Consider the following 12075-nt stretch of genomic DNA (forward strand, 5'->3'; position numbering starts at 1 on the left):
TTTTAAGAGTCCGCTCAGGCCTCAGGGTGAAGCTACGCAGGGTTTACCTTCCCCCGGCAGGCTGTAAACTTCAGAGCACGCCGCCATTCCGCTAACGTGTAGACGGATGGGCTTGTTGTCTCTATTCTTCTGAGGGTTTCGCAGACATGATAAAAAGGTCCATCATGGCACAAGTTCAGGAGGGACCCCGGCAAAGTGTCAGTGCCTCCGGTTGGACATTCAGGGGAAACACAGGAGACCAAAGAAACGAGGTTTCACACAACGGGGCTCAGTGGTCACATTTACATTTACTAGTTGAAACGTGGAAATAATAAAAGGGGCTGTTTGTCAACGTGACGGAGGGAGGACGAGCGAGAGAGAGAGAGAGAGAGGGATGAAACAAAGCAGTGGCTTTTGTCCATTGTCACAAATGTCCCCCCCCGTCGGAGACAAAGCAGACACAATGCCGTTTGAATGGCATTACAGTTTTTGTTTACTCGCACTTTCCATAGATTTGATTTCGAGGTATTATTCTAATCTCCCTGCGGCGCAGATCTACAGAAACACACAATCGCTGATCAAAAGGCTGCTGTCACGGAGACACAGAGATGTTTGCAAACTTGAGGAAACACAATAAGAAGAGAGAAAACATGCAGGAATTAAATCGGCGTAATGTTTACAACAGATGAAAGCAAAAGAGAATAAAACAATAAAAAAAGGTGAAGATAGCTTTATCTAAGGACGGTTTATTGAAAGACTCGAGAAATTATTTAATAAGCAACTGCACTGCCCAAGAAACTGCTCGTCTGTCCACGGTTATTATTTTCTATATGAAATAAAGATACGTTCAAAATGTGAAGTTTATCTTTGTTACAAAATAAAGCTGTCGTGCAATTTCTTGCCAAGTGTTCAGCCTGCGAGCTCGTATCAGTTTGGCAGGTGCATCATCTCTGCAGCATCCATACGGTATCACTGCAATCGTGGAGAGAGGGTTTGTATAAATGTTTATATCCCTGCAACATAATGGCAGATGTACTGTAATGTCTTCTTTATTTAGAAAATAAAAAACCCTGAGGGAGACGTCGATGCTTTTCAGCGCCCGACTCGTCCTCGCCAACCGCGTCACCTGCTCCCAATTCCCTAATCAGCTCTTAGTACACACACATCATTTCCTCTCTCCGTCCCTGCTACGCTTCCTATTGTGCTTCCCCCCTGCAGCTTTTCAGCCTTTCTCTGCCGTTTTGCTTGCCTGTCCCTTTTTGGATTTGGTCTTTTGCCTGCCTCATGTGTCCAGGCCCTGACTTCGCCTGTCATTTCTCTTTACCTGGTCCTGACCGACGAGAAGGGCTGTCAGTTTTTCCAAAAATCAAGTTGGAACGAATTTGACACGACACACAAAGCGCTCCGGGATATGAACCCTCGACTTTGCTCTGCTCCTCAGCTGCTGCAAACAGGTGAGCCCACAGATTGGTAATCAGGCAGTTGCATGGTACAAAGACGACAAACAGCCCGATCGTTACTTCTACTCAACCCTCGTCATTTTCTCAAACAAGCTTCGGTGTCGTGATTGTCTGCTCGGGACGGCTCTGCCTCCTAGCGTCCTCCATTTTCATAGCAAAACAACGTGAAATTACGGACTTTCTTTATTGATCGGTTAAGAGAGCATGCAGGAGGTCGGGCTGACAGTGATCGCCCTCTAGTGGATCAGGAGACAAACCACTTCAGACGGTCTGATGCGCTTCCAACCGTATATTTTGAATTCAAGCGTTTCATTTGAGGTCAAATACGTATTTTTATCCCCCGAAGTTTGGATGAATGTTTCGATTAAAAAGTGACGACCCCACCGACGAGCCTCAATGAATTATTAGTTTTTAACTATTTTGAGTCGTCTTAAACAGTGAAGCAAACAAAAGACAAACTGTAAATACACACAACACAAATACAGAAACACGCTGCAAGTAGCTCGACATCCGTAACTTCAGTAATTATTGAACTACATGCGTGTCCTTGCCGGGTTCATTATTGTTTTGTGTCTTTTGGAAATGTCTATGTTGCCATCGTGTTGCTGTTTTGTTTTTTTGTGTTATTGTCCTTCTGTGTATTTGCAGCACATGTTTCCTTAATGTGCTTCTTTTGTCTTTTTGTCGTGTTTTGAGATCCGATGCACTGAGCTCTCGGGGGCCACCGTGGAGTTTTCATGATAGAAGTAAAAACACACCAACAATATCAAGTATTCATGTCGATCATCAGTTGCAAACCTCCTCGATAATGTGAAATTTATGAGGGAGAGAGTTTGGGGGAAAAAAACACAAAAACAAGGCAGATTAACGTTCCTCTGTCAACTTGAACTTCAGAGAACTAATGTCCAGAAACTTTCCACGAGGGTAAAAACTCCTCCTGCGTTTTGTGATTTGTGTTTCGTCCGCTGCGGCCAAAAGCCCCGGGAAGATTAGGCAAATAAGTGCACTGATATATCAAACACACAACGGTCGTTCCTCATGTTATTTGTACACACAACCCTCGAGTGTGATCACAACGGCACTACAGGGTTTTTCTTTTGGGCCGCTCCACCTCCATTATTGTCGGCCCCCAGTCTGCAAAGCAAAACGCTGCTTCTGCGGTTGCAGATCACAAACACATCACAGGGGGATCGTATACATATGTCTGTGTTGTTTCATGAGGCAGTAAAAAAAAAAAAGAACAACTATGTAGAATCTAATTTTTTCAGCAGGTCAAACAGAACAGAGACGGGCCCCGAGTGTCCCAATTACAAATGTTGGAAAATTATTAAATGCCACTTTGTGAATCATCATTTGTCGGAGCTGAAGCTATTTTACCCCCCCGGTGACTCATTCAGGTGCCTCACAACAACAATGCCTTTCAGGTCACTGTGGCACTGAGACCCCCTCTGTGTCCCCCCCCCACCGCAGGATGAGATTGCAATTTGTTGCACCGCTGGTTTGAGTTGAACAAAGAAACGCTCAGATGCATAGATCAAAATGAAAGACATCAAAGGGGAACATCTGAAGTTGGGTCTTTTAAAACATTTCATCAAATTTCATCAAAAGAAAACTCAGCAGCTGAAACTCACCCACCCACACACACACACACACAGAGAGAGATGCAGGAAGACACTGGGACAATTACAGCACTGCAAAATTGTAATAATGGAGACTTTTTAATGGTCTCACAGCCCATAATGATCATCATTCATCTGGGAGGGCGTGACAGGGTTAATGAGTATAAATCACCCAGCTGTTAATGTACCATGAACTGAGAGGTCTCCTTTAAAACGTCCATTTCCAACCTGTAGTTTAGATGAAACTACTGATCTCTGATGAGGACTATTAAAGTTAAAAATAACATGAATCAGGGTGAAGACGAGACTGATGTGGAATGATTCCAAAGTGTCGATCAAATCCTCATGACTTATTTTACAGCCAAAGCCCAACAGCCCCCTTATGACACATATTCACAAGATCCAGATGTTTATTTGGACCAAATTGGAGACACTCAAATCAGTGTCGGACTTTTTAAAATCAAGATCCATGAATTGATCTCAAGGGAGATGTTGAAAAAGGACCTGAAATCTTAAGAAAGTGAAAAGAAATCCTCGATCTGCACCAACATTCTATGGGTTCTTCTCTTATTCGTGGAATTAAAATCCAGTCGTTTTTACGTAGTCTTGCTTTCAAACACAAACAGACATCGGTGAAAACATTACAAATGTCTTATCAGCAACATAAACGCAGATACCGAAAGGCTCATTATGACCAATGTTATCCATCAATCAATAATCTGGCTCTACTGATTAAGTGGTTATAGATTCAGGCAGCAAGTAGTGGGAAGTTTAACACTAGTCCTATTTAGACAAATGTAATTTCAACATATTAATAAATATCTCAATACGCAGGATAAAACCGAATAAATAGAATCAACCATATTGCCATCGTCACTTTCTCCAGAGAATCCAGTGGACGAGTCTCAGCACACTCAACGTGCACCAGTCACTTACATCAATAACTGGTAACTATGGTAACGGCTAAAGCAAGTCACCTGCCCTTTGCTATAAGACCTCCATTATGGCTAAAGAGCAGGAAACAGCCAGGAAACATCATCATCATCATCATGACTGATTTCAGAAATACATCATCATAGAAGCTGAGTCATTTCCCTGGAATCTTAACACGGCAGCGTCTCTTGGTTTTAAACACAAATAAACCAAAAGCAGGAAACTATTCTCTGCTCACATCGAGACTAAGCTGCTGCAGGAGAGTCTTTATCTGAAAGTTCAGCTGATCCTCTGGGGACAGAGCGGGTTTCTCTTGGTTGCTGATGCCAGTGTGACCTTCAGCAGCAGGTTAAGTGCAGCGTAGATTACTGCACCTTACTGGTGTTTTCTGACAAATGTGTAGGAGAAAACCCCACATGCATTGTTTTAGATAATAAAACATGCATTTATCACTTGATATCAAATATTTCTATTAATTTGAAGACATCTCCTCAGGCTCTGGGAGACTATGCAGGGTCTTTTCACTATTTGCTCACATTTTAATTATACAAGAGCAGTGCTCATCGATCCAACACACAGAATACTGTGAATGAGACACATTAAGTTATTGGTTCAACTTTCATCTGTTCTTCGAGTAAAGACTGATCAATATTTAACTAACAGAAGAATTCTGCAGCTCTGTAAGAAACCTGCAACCAGCGGGTCCAGAAAACAGCCTGTTCCAAACAAGCAGACTTAGAACAGGCACAGCACAAGTTTAATCAAATCTGAATCCAATAACAAATCCCCTTAAATAAATCTTGAAAAATGAGATGACATGAGCAGAGAGAGAGAGAGAGAGAGAACCAACAGACTCAAAGTTTCAGTGCAGCTTTACAGAATTAACAATAATTAGCCGCAGTCGATATCATCTACTCAATGAGGCGTTAGCAACAGTCAGCGTCGGCTATAAATGACAAACCTAACAATAAGGCAACCTGCAGGTTCTCAACGCTGCTCGTTGCTCACAGAAAAATAACGAGAAGATGCATCGGATCAGAACCTTTAGTCGACCAGTAACCGGATCCGGAATAAAACCCCGTTGAATAGAGTTCGTTGTGTCTGCGTCATGCGACTCTTTCTTCAGACTCTCCACTAAGCCTGAGGAGAGCAGGCGGCGCACATCAGGCGCATGACACCGACAGAAGTAACAGTCAGGCCTCATCACCTCCTGAAATCTGCCACTTCTGGAGAACACATGTGATACGACAGCTGTTTTGTTTGGGAGAATAAAAATGAAATAATGAAATGAAAAGTACATGTCTTCATTTTTTAATTGTTCATTTACCTTCCAGTGATAATGGAGTCTTGTATTTCGTCTCTATACCACTCCACCACCTGAGCAGTTCCATTCAGCTGTGTCATCTGCAGGTGTGGGCGAAGGCGGTGGTGAGAATCTCTTGACCAGATCGTTATGCTGGGAACTGTTAACATTGAGGCGAGGACAAGGACAAAAATCTGACTTGTCTGTTGTACTTTATTAGCATGACACAGTTTCCATGTGACCAAACTCACAACCCTAAACGGACTACAAATAGAGCAAACCACAGTTGCTCTATTCGCTCAGAGTGAAACCAGAAAGCTCATACTGGAGCGCGGGGCCGTCGTTATAGATACAGCTAATGAGTGAGTCCACATCAGACGAGCAGCAGGAGATTTAAGTTAATCTCCACAGTTATCTGTCTGATCACAGTCGCTGATGCAAACAACACAGAGCCACTGACAAACATCCAGCTGTGCAGTGTCCAACCTTAAACTAACCTCCAACTCAACACGCACTCTTATCAAAGCCACTTCAGCCTGATGCAGCAGCAGCAGCACAGTAACAGGGGATTTCTCCCTTCAGCTGCACCTCTCTGTGACAGTTTGTCTCCACTTCTCACACCAGTCAAACCTCTTTCTGTTTGCTGCTGTGTCACCTCAACCAGACGTCAACCTAATGCATCTCATCCTATGATAGCTGAAGGTCTAAAGTCTGTTCAGTCCCAATGTTTGACCTTCACCAAGGTCATAGATATAAATAAATATAAATAAAAAAAACACTGCTAGTTTGAATAACCATTTAAAATAGTGAATAAACAGTAAATAAATACAAACATTGTGCAAAACAATATATACACAAGTCTGAGACCACTTTCCCATTCGTGTGACCCTGCTAAATGTAATAAAACTGGAATGCCACTCAGTAGAGAACAGACCTCAGCACAGTCTCCCTGATTTCAAACATGCTGCACCAAATTGCACTTTGATAGATGTCTGTCCACCAAATGTGTCAGATTTATTTCATGGGGAATCAGTGAAAATGTCAAAAAACATAAAAGGGCAAAGACATTCCTGGATGCCCCGCTTCGTCCGGATCCACATCGAACATTAGGTCCCATCTTTCCACCAAGTTTCGTGGGAATCTGCTTGTTTTTTAAAGTTATCCTGTTCAGGGACAGATAAACAGCAAAGAAAACATAACCCCCCCGGCGGAGGTAAAGGTATATTACAAAGAAACCATCTGATACGGGAGCAGGAAAAAAAAACACAACCTGACAGAAAAATTCTGTTCCTTTAAAAAAATAAATTCCCTTTCAGTTTGTTTTTGTTCCTCGCACAAGCCTCACAGTCATATTAGATTGCTCGCCGCTCTCCTCTCATCCACCAGAAAAGAATGGCTGATTGCTTTGGGCCGGACAAAGTCCCACAGAGTAGCTCAATTATTGACTTTGCTAAGTCAACCTTTAACGTACAAATCCAGCTCAGACTCTCGTCCTTGCGGTGGCCGAGGGCCCAGTGAAGACACGCGTTCAGCTCCCAGTCCAGCAGACATTAATTCCTCTCAATCTTCACACTCAATTTAGCCTTGAATGTTCCTGTCAATATGGCTGAGCCTTGGAATTAGAAGTGGTAAATTATACAAATAAGCCCTTTAATAGCATGCCGTGCCCGCATGAAGTGAACCCGCCAACGTGGCGGCGCCTGGCGGGCGCGGCAAGTGACATGGAAGGGCAAGTCCAATCATGTACGTACATGCGCTCAGTGAGCAGACTGCGGTGGGAGAATGAGGATCGGTGCTCGTACGCCCGAGTATTCAGCATTTGTTTGTCATTATTACGAGTTCTTCATCCACAAAAGGAACAATACACAGAAGTATGTGAGAGAGAATAAACTCAAAATGTATCCAGCGCTTCAGTTTGAGCCCATCGACTGTGTCAATACTCAAATGATGGAATAAATATATTAAGCATTAGATTTTTTAAATGAAAAATAACATGTAGGTCAGGGTTATACCACAAGTTGCTGTGACAAGAACGTCCTGCGTGAATAACTTCAACCGTCCTTCAAAACTCAAGAATCCTAAAATGGTCGTGTATATTTTCTGTTGCTTTTTTCTCCCAGGCAACAAACTCTAGCCGAACAGATTTATTGCATGAATACGAGTTCAGAGATGATATTTGGTGTCAGACGCTGAGCTCGTCAGTCCCCACAAGCAAACTCCAACCTCGGCTCAGCAGCAGCTATGGAGCCACAATCTGGGAGCTTAGACTCAGAGGGCCCTACAGGTGGAGGCCGGGCTGCTGAGGTTTGGGGGGGGGGATTGTGTTCTTGCAGCAGTGTAGCAGCAGAGTTGGCAAATTTGCCCGGCGGCGTCAAAACCACCGTGCGGCCATTCCCCAGCTGGGAACCTGAGACCACAGGGGGAATAAACTCTTTAGTGAACCGAGATGGATACGAAGAACAAACTAACCCCAGACATCCACCTGATAACGCAGCGGCAGGCCGAGACACATCAGCTGTGCCGTGGATAATTAGGAACTTATACATATTAAAATCACAGCACCTCGGGCCTCGGTGCAGACAATCTCCTCTGGTGAAATATGGCTACGAGCAGCAGACGTCCGACGGAGGATACGAGGGCGACAATGAGCGGAGCATCAGGACGGCGATGGAGAACAGCAGCTCGGCAGCGAGGAGGTAATTATGACGTGAAGAATAGTCGACATTTGTCACACGGAGCCATTCTGCTGAGTTTTTAATAGTTCTGCGGCCGTCGCTGGATTGTGAGGAGAAATAATGAATGTGACAAGCTAATTTGTGCGCGTGACAGAGACGCACTCAGTTTCCGATGAAGCAAATATTAATTATGTTAATGGGCCCAACACAGGCGTCGTGTTTACATCCCTGAAGCCAAGTGAGCGCTTCTCTCTGTGCAGGACCCGAGTGTCTGCAGGAGGCGAGCGGCAACACGCTCCAAAAACAACAGCAGCAATTCGCTCAGAACCAAAAACCCTAATTATTCAGATTTCGTTACAACTTAAATGAAACAATAAATAGTGCTGACGATTGCTTCCCATCAGGAGGAAGTTAAGGGAAACACAAGTTATAATGTGTGTTTGAATCTTTGTGTAGAGTTTGGTGGAGTCTGGATCGTGGGGGTGAGCAGGTTTAAGGATAATTGAGGTTTCCCAAACCGGAAATTTGTGTTAAATTGGGTTTTTTAATCAAGTCTAAAAATAAAGATTGTATTTTTTTATCTGGCTCTTGCGTGATATGGTCTGAATGTGAAGAGAATTATTCTCTTGGAAATCACTTTATACTCCAACTAGTGACCTCACATAGAAGAAGACATAATGAGTTCTATTAAAATATTCCATTCATGTTGCTGTTCACATGTTCAAGAGCATGATCTGAAGATGACTCATTACATCCTGCTACTTGAAGACAGGAAGTGCATCACGGACAGAATATTTTGAGTGTTTGCAATTTGGTGCAGATCCCAAATAAAAATCTGGATCTAGTGAATTTAAATGTGGTTTAGATAAAGGGACTGTTGGGCCTTGGTGGAGATATGAGCTCCACTGAGTGGGATTGTAGTTTGATTATTACTTTTACCAAATGACCTTATTTGGGTTCATCAAAAATGCAGTTTACATGACTTAATCTGGTTAACATCAGATTAATGGTGTCCATCAATGTTAGACATCCTTCCAATGAGTTTCATGGAAATCTGTTTCTGCTGATGGACAAATCAAACCAACCCACAGATGAAGGGAGAGCAGTGAAAACAACTTGGACCTGAACAGGTTCCAGTTTCATTCGGTAAAGACCCTTAAATAAAGTGAACACCTGAGTTTACCGACTGTTTCATTTAAAAAATGGCTGCCGTGACAAAGGTCCAACAGAAATGACTGTAACTGCAACAACATGATCAGTTTACATGTGTCGAACAACAACCTCAGGACAATGAATCTCCACCACTGAGACAAATACAAGTAGGAAGACAGCCAACCCCAAACTCAAAGCATTGAGAGGACACACACAACATGGCCGTCGACGTTAATGCAAAGAGAAATAAAAACGTACCTGTGACACAGACTGAAGAAGAGTAGGGTGAATGTGTGTTTCTGAAGGTTTCCATGTGAACGGCTGTGATGTGGAAGCTCCTGTTGGATCTGGAGGATCCTCTGATCGTGTGAAGGCCCGACCACGAGGAACAGGTGAGTGTGACCCTGACTCTGCACTGAAGTCGGGTTCAGGTTGGATGGGCTTTCACTTAGGGGCCGTCGTTAAATCCCACTTCAAATAAATCAGACTGCTGCATTAACCGCTTCAGTGTCTCGTGACCCACAGACTCCGAATCATATCAGATATCATCGCTCCCCTGGACAAATAGCTCATATCTCTGTTATTGGATTTTCTTATAAGGATATGAATATTTTTTTTAATTATAATTTCTCATTAGCTTCTGAGTCACGCCACCCACTGACTCCAAACAAATGTTGATCTGTATCATAACCCTAGACAGATCAAAGGTCAAAGGTCAGTCCATGGCTGCTACCTGTGCTGATTATCTTTTCAATTTCTCCATCAGGTTTGTCTGTAAAACATCAGAACATAATTAAAACCTGAAGATAGGACCATTCAATATGTGACTGTTTTGCTTTAAAGTCAACAGACATATTAATTTATCATTTTTCATCCTTTTGTAAATTCACTATTAATAAAACTAGCTCTGATCTTGACCTTAGAAATAAAAAAATGTCCTTTTCGTCCAATCTTTGTAGAACTTTCAAAACTTTGGCTGATGACGACAAAAACTAAGCTTCAACGAATGATTCATTCCAATTATTGATGAATGCGCCAATATCTTTTTCAAATGATTTATTAAATGTTTTCTATATAAAAAAGCCAGAGAATTTGTCTTATCGACGCAGCTTAATTAAGAAGTTGAATTTATTTATTTTCAATCCATTTATACTTTTATTCATCTCTCAAAATATATATAAAATGCTAAATAATGTATTTTGCTCACAGATTAGCCCATTTAAACATTCATTCCACCATTTAAAGATTTAGTTTGTCATTTATATTCTTACAGTCTCCTAATTTCAGAAATATATCGGTACAGAGATGAATATTAAAAATGATATGATAAATACCACAATAGAAAAATAAAAAGTTTCAAAAGTTTTATTTTACTCAAATTTAACTGTGTTTTAGATTTACTAACTGGTTTTGAATAACTTTTACCTGTGATTATCCAAACTTATGATCAAAACTCTATCAGATAAAAAAGAGACATGTACTTACGTAATAGTTTATTCATTAGTTAATAACATTTAGATTCTATTTGTATGAATATTTAAACAAAATAGTGTCGGACTGAAAACAAGAGAAAACAGAGTTGTTCTCATGAATGCCAATTTTTTTTAAAAGCTCTCAAAAGAACAGATATTTAAACAAACAAAAGTCAAACCAGCTGCAGCTGGTGCACAGTGTCTGGAATCCAGTTTATTTGTGCAGCAGACATCTGCACGGCGTATTTCTCAGAAATCTGTTTTGCTATTTTCTGAAAATGATCAAGAAATAGAGAAAACACCTCCAAAATTAAAACAGCTGTTCATTCATCCTGCTTCTTAATGGTCTGTTTCTGCTTTGTACGCACAGATGACGACAAAAAGTGACTCGGTGACAGTAAACATGGTGAAGAAACTGGTCATTAGAGGACAAAATATGTGAGAAATCCACAAACAGTCATGGGGGGGATGTTGTTCTCCTTGCAGGACCCAGGGAGGGAGCTTGCACAACAGGCTGCAGGATTAATGTGTTATCGTCTGCTCCCGTGGCCTCATGATTCACCACCGTGTCTTTTGTTTGTTTCTCGGAAACAATCACGGGGTAAATCAAATTTTATTCACAGTTGAATTATATCGGGGGGGTAGTTTCAGGATTGCAGGTGCTAATATGCATGTGTGGGCTGGAGCAGGAGGGGAGACTGTTTTGCGTTGCACTGCACAGTTTGTGCTGTTTGTCTCAAGAAAGTGTGTCAATAGTGCCACCACATGGAAACTCGGGAACAGTCTGATGTATTTCTGCAAACCAAACATTTCCCCCCCTGAACAAAACATGGATTCTAGCATTGGACTTGAATTAAAATGAAAAGGAAACTTAATGTATGAAGTTTGTTTGAGTTGTCAACATTATTTTCTCTAAGTAAAAGAGAAGACAGACCACAAAAAATGCTGAAACATCAGATTTATGTATCTTAGCAGCAGGCAAAGCAATCGTGGCATCAATACAATAACAAGATGACAGAAAATAATCCTTTGGAGAAAATGTCTATAAATAAAAGCAAATTTGCTTCGTAAACATGAATAAAACACAGCGTTTCACTGCCAGCAGCTTTCGACTGTTATTCGCTCCATCACAGTTCTGAGGGTCCTGACTCAGCTCAGTCTCATCCATCGCCACCCACAGAGGTTTCCAAGTCAGCACAGTCTGCATCCGTGAAACCGTGGACATCTGCTGGTCTCTGAACCGGTTTTGCAGGGAAGCCAAATGGGTCAGAGGTGTCAGCGTGGTGCCAGAGCTTCATCTGGAGGAGCTCATCTGGTGCTCCTCCTCAGGCTCTCCACGGTCTGCAGGAAGGAGCGCTGGGCTTGGTCCTCCTCCAGGGTGGAGCAGTCCTCCTCCTCCTCCTCGATGATGCCACACTGCACGCAGCGGAGGCGTGGCTCCCGCCGTCCGGCCCTGCACACGCACGCCGTGGCCAGAGAATG

Source organism: Hippoglossus stenolepis, chromosome 1 (genome assembly GCF_022539355.2).
Source record: "Hippoglossus stenolepis isolate QCI-W04-F060 chromosome 1, HSTE1.2, whole genome shotgun sequence".
NCBI lineage: Eukaryota > Metazoa > Chordata > Actinopteri > Pleuronectiformes > Pleuronectidae > Hippoglossus > Hippoglossus stenolepis.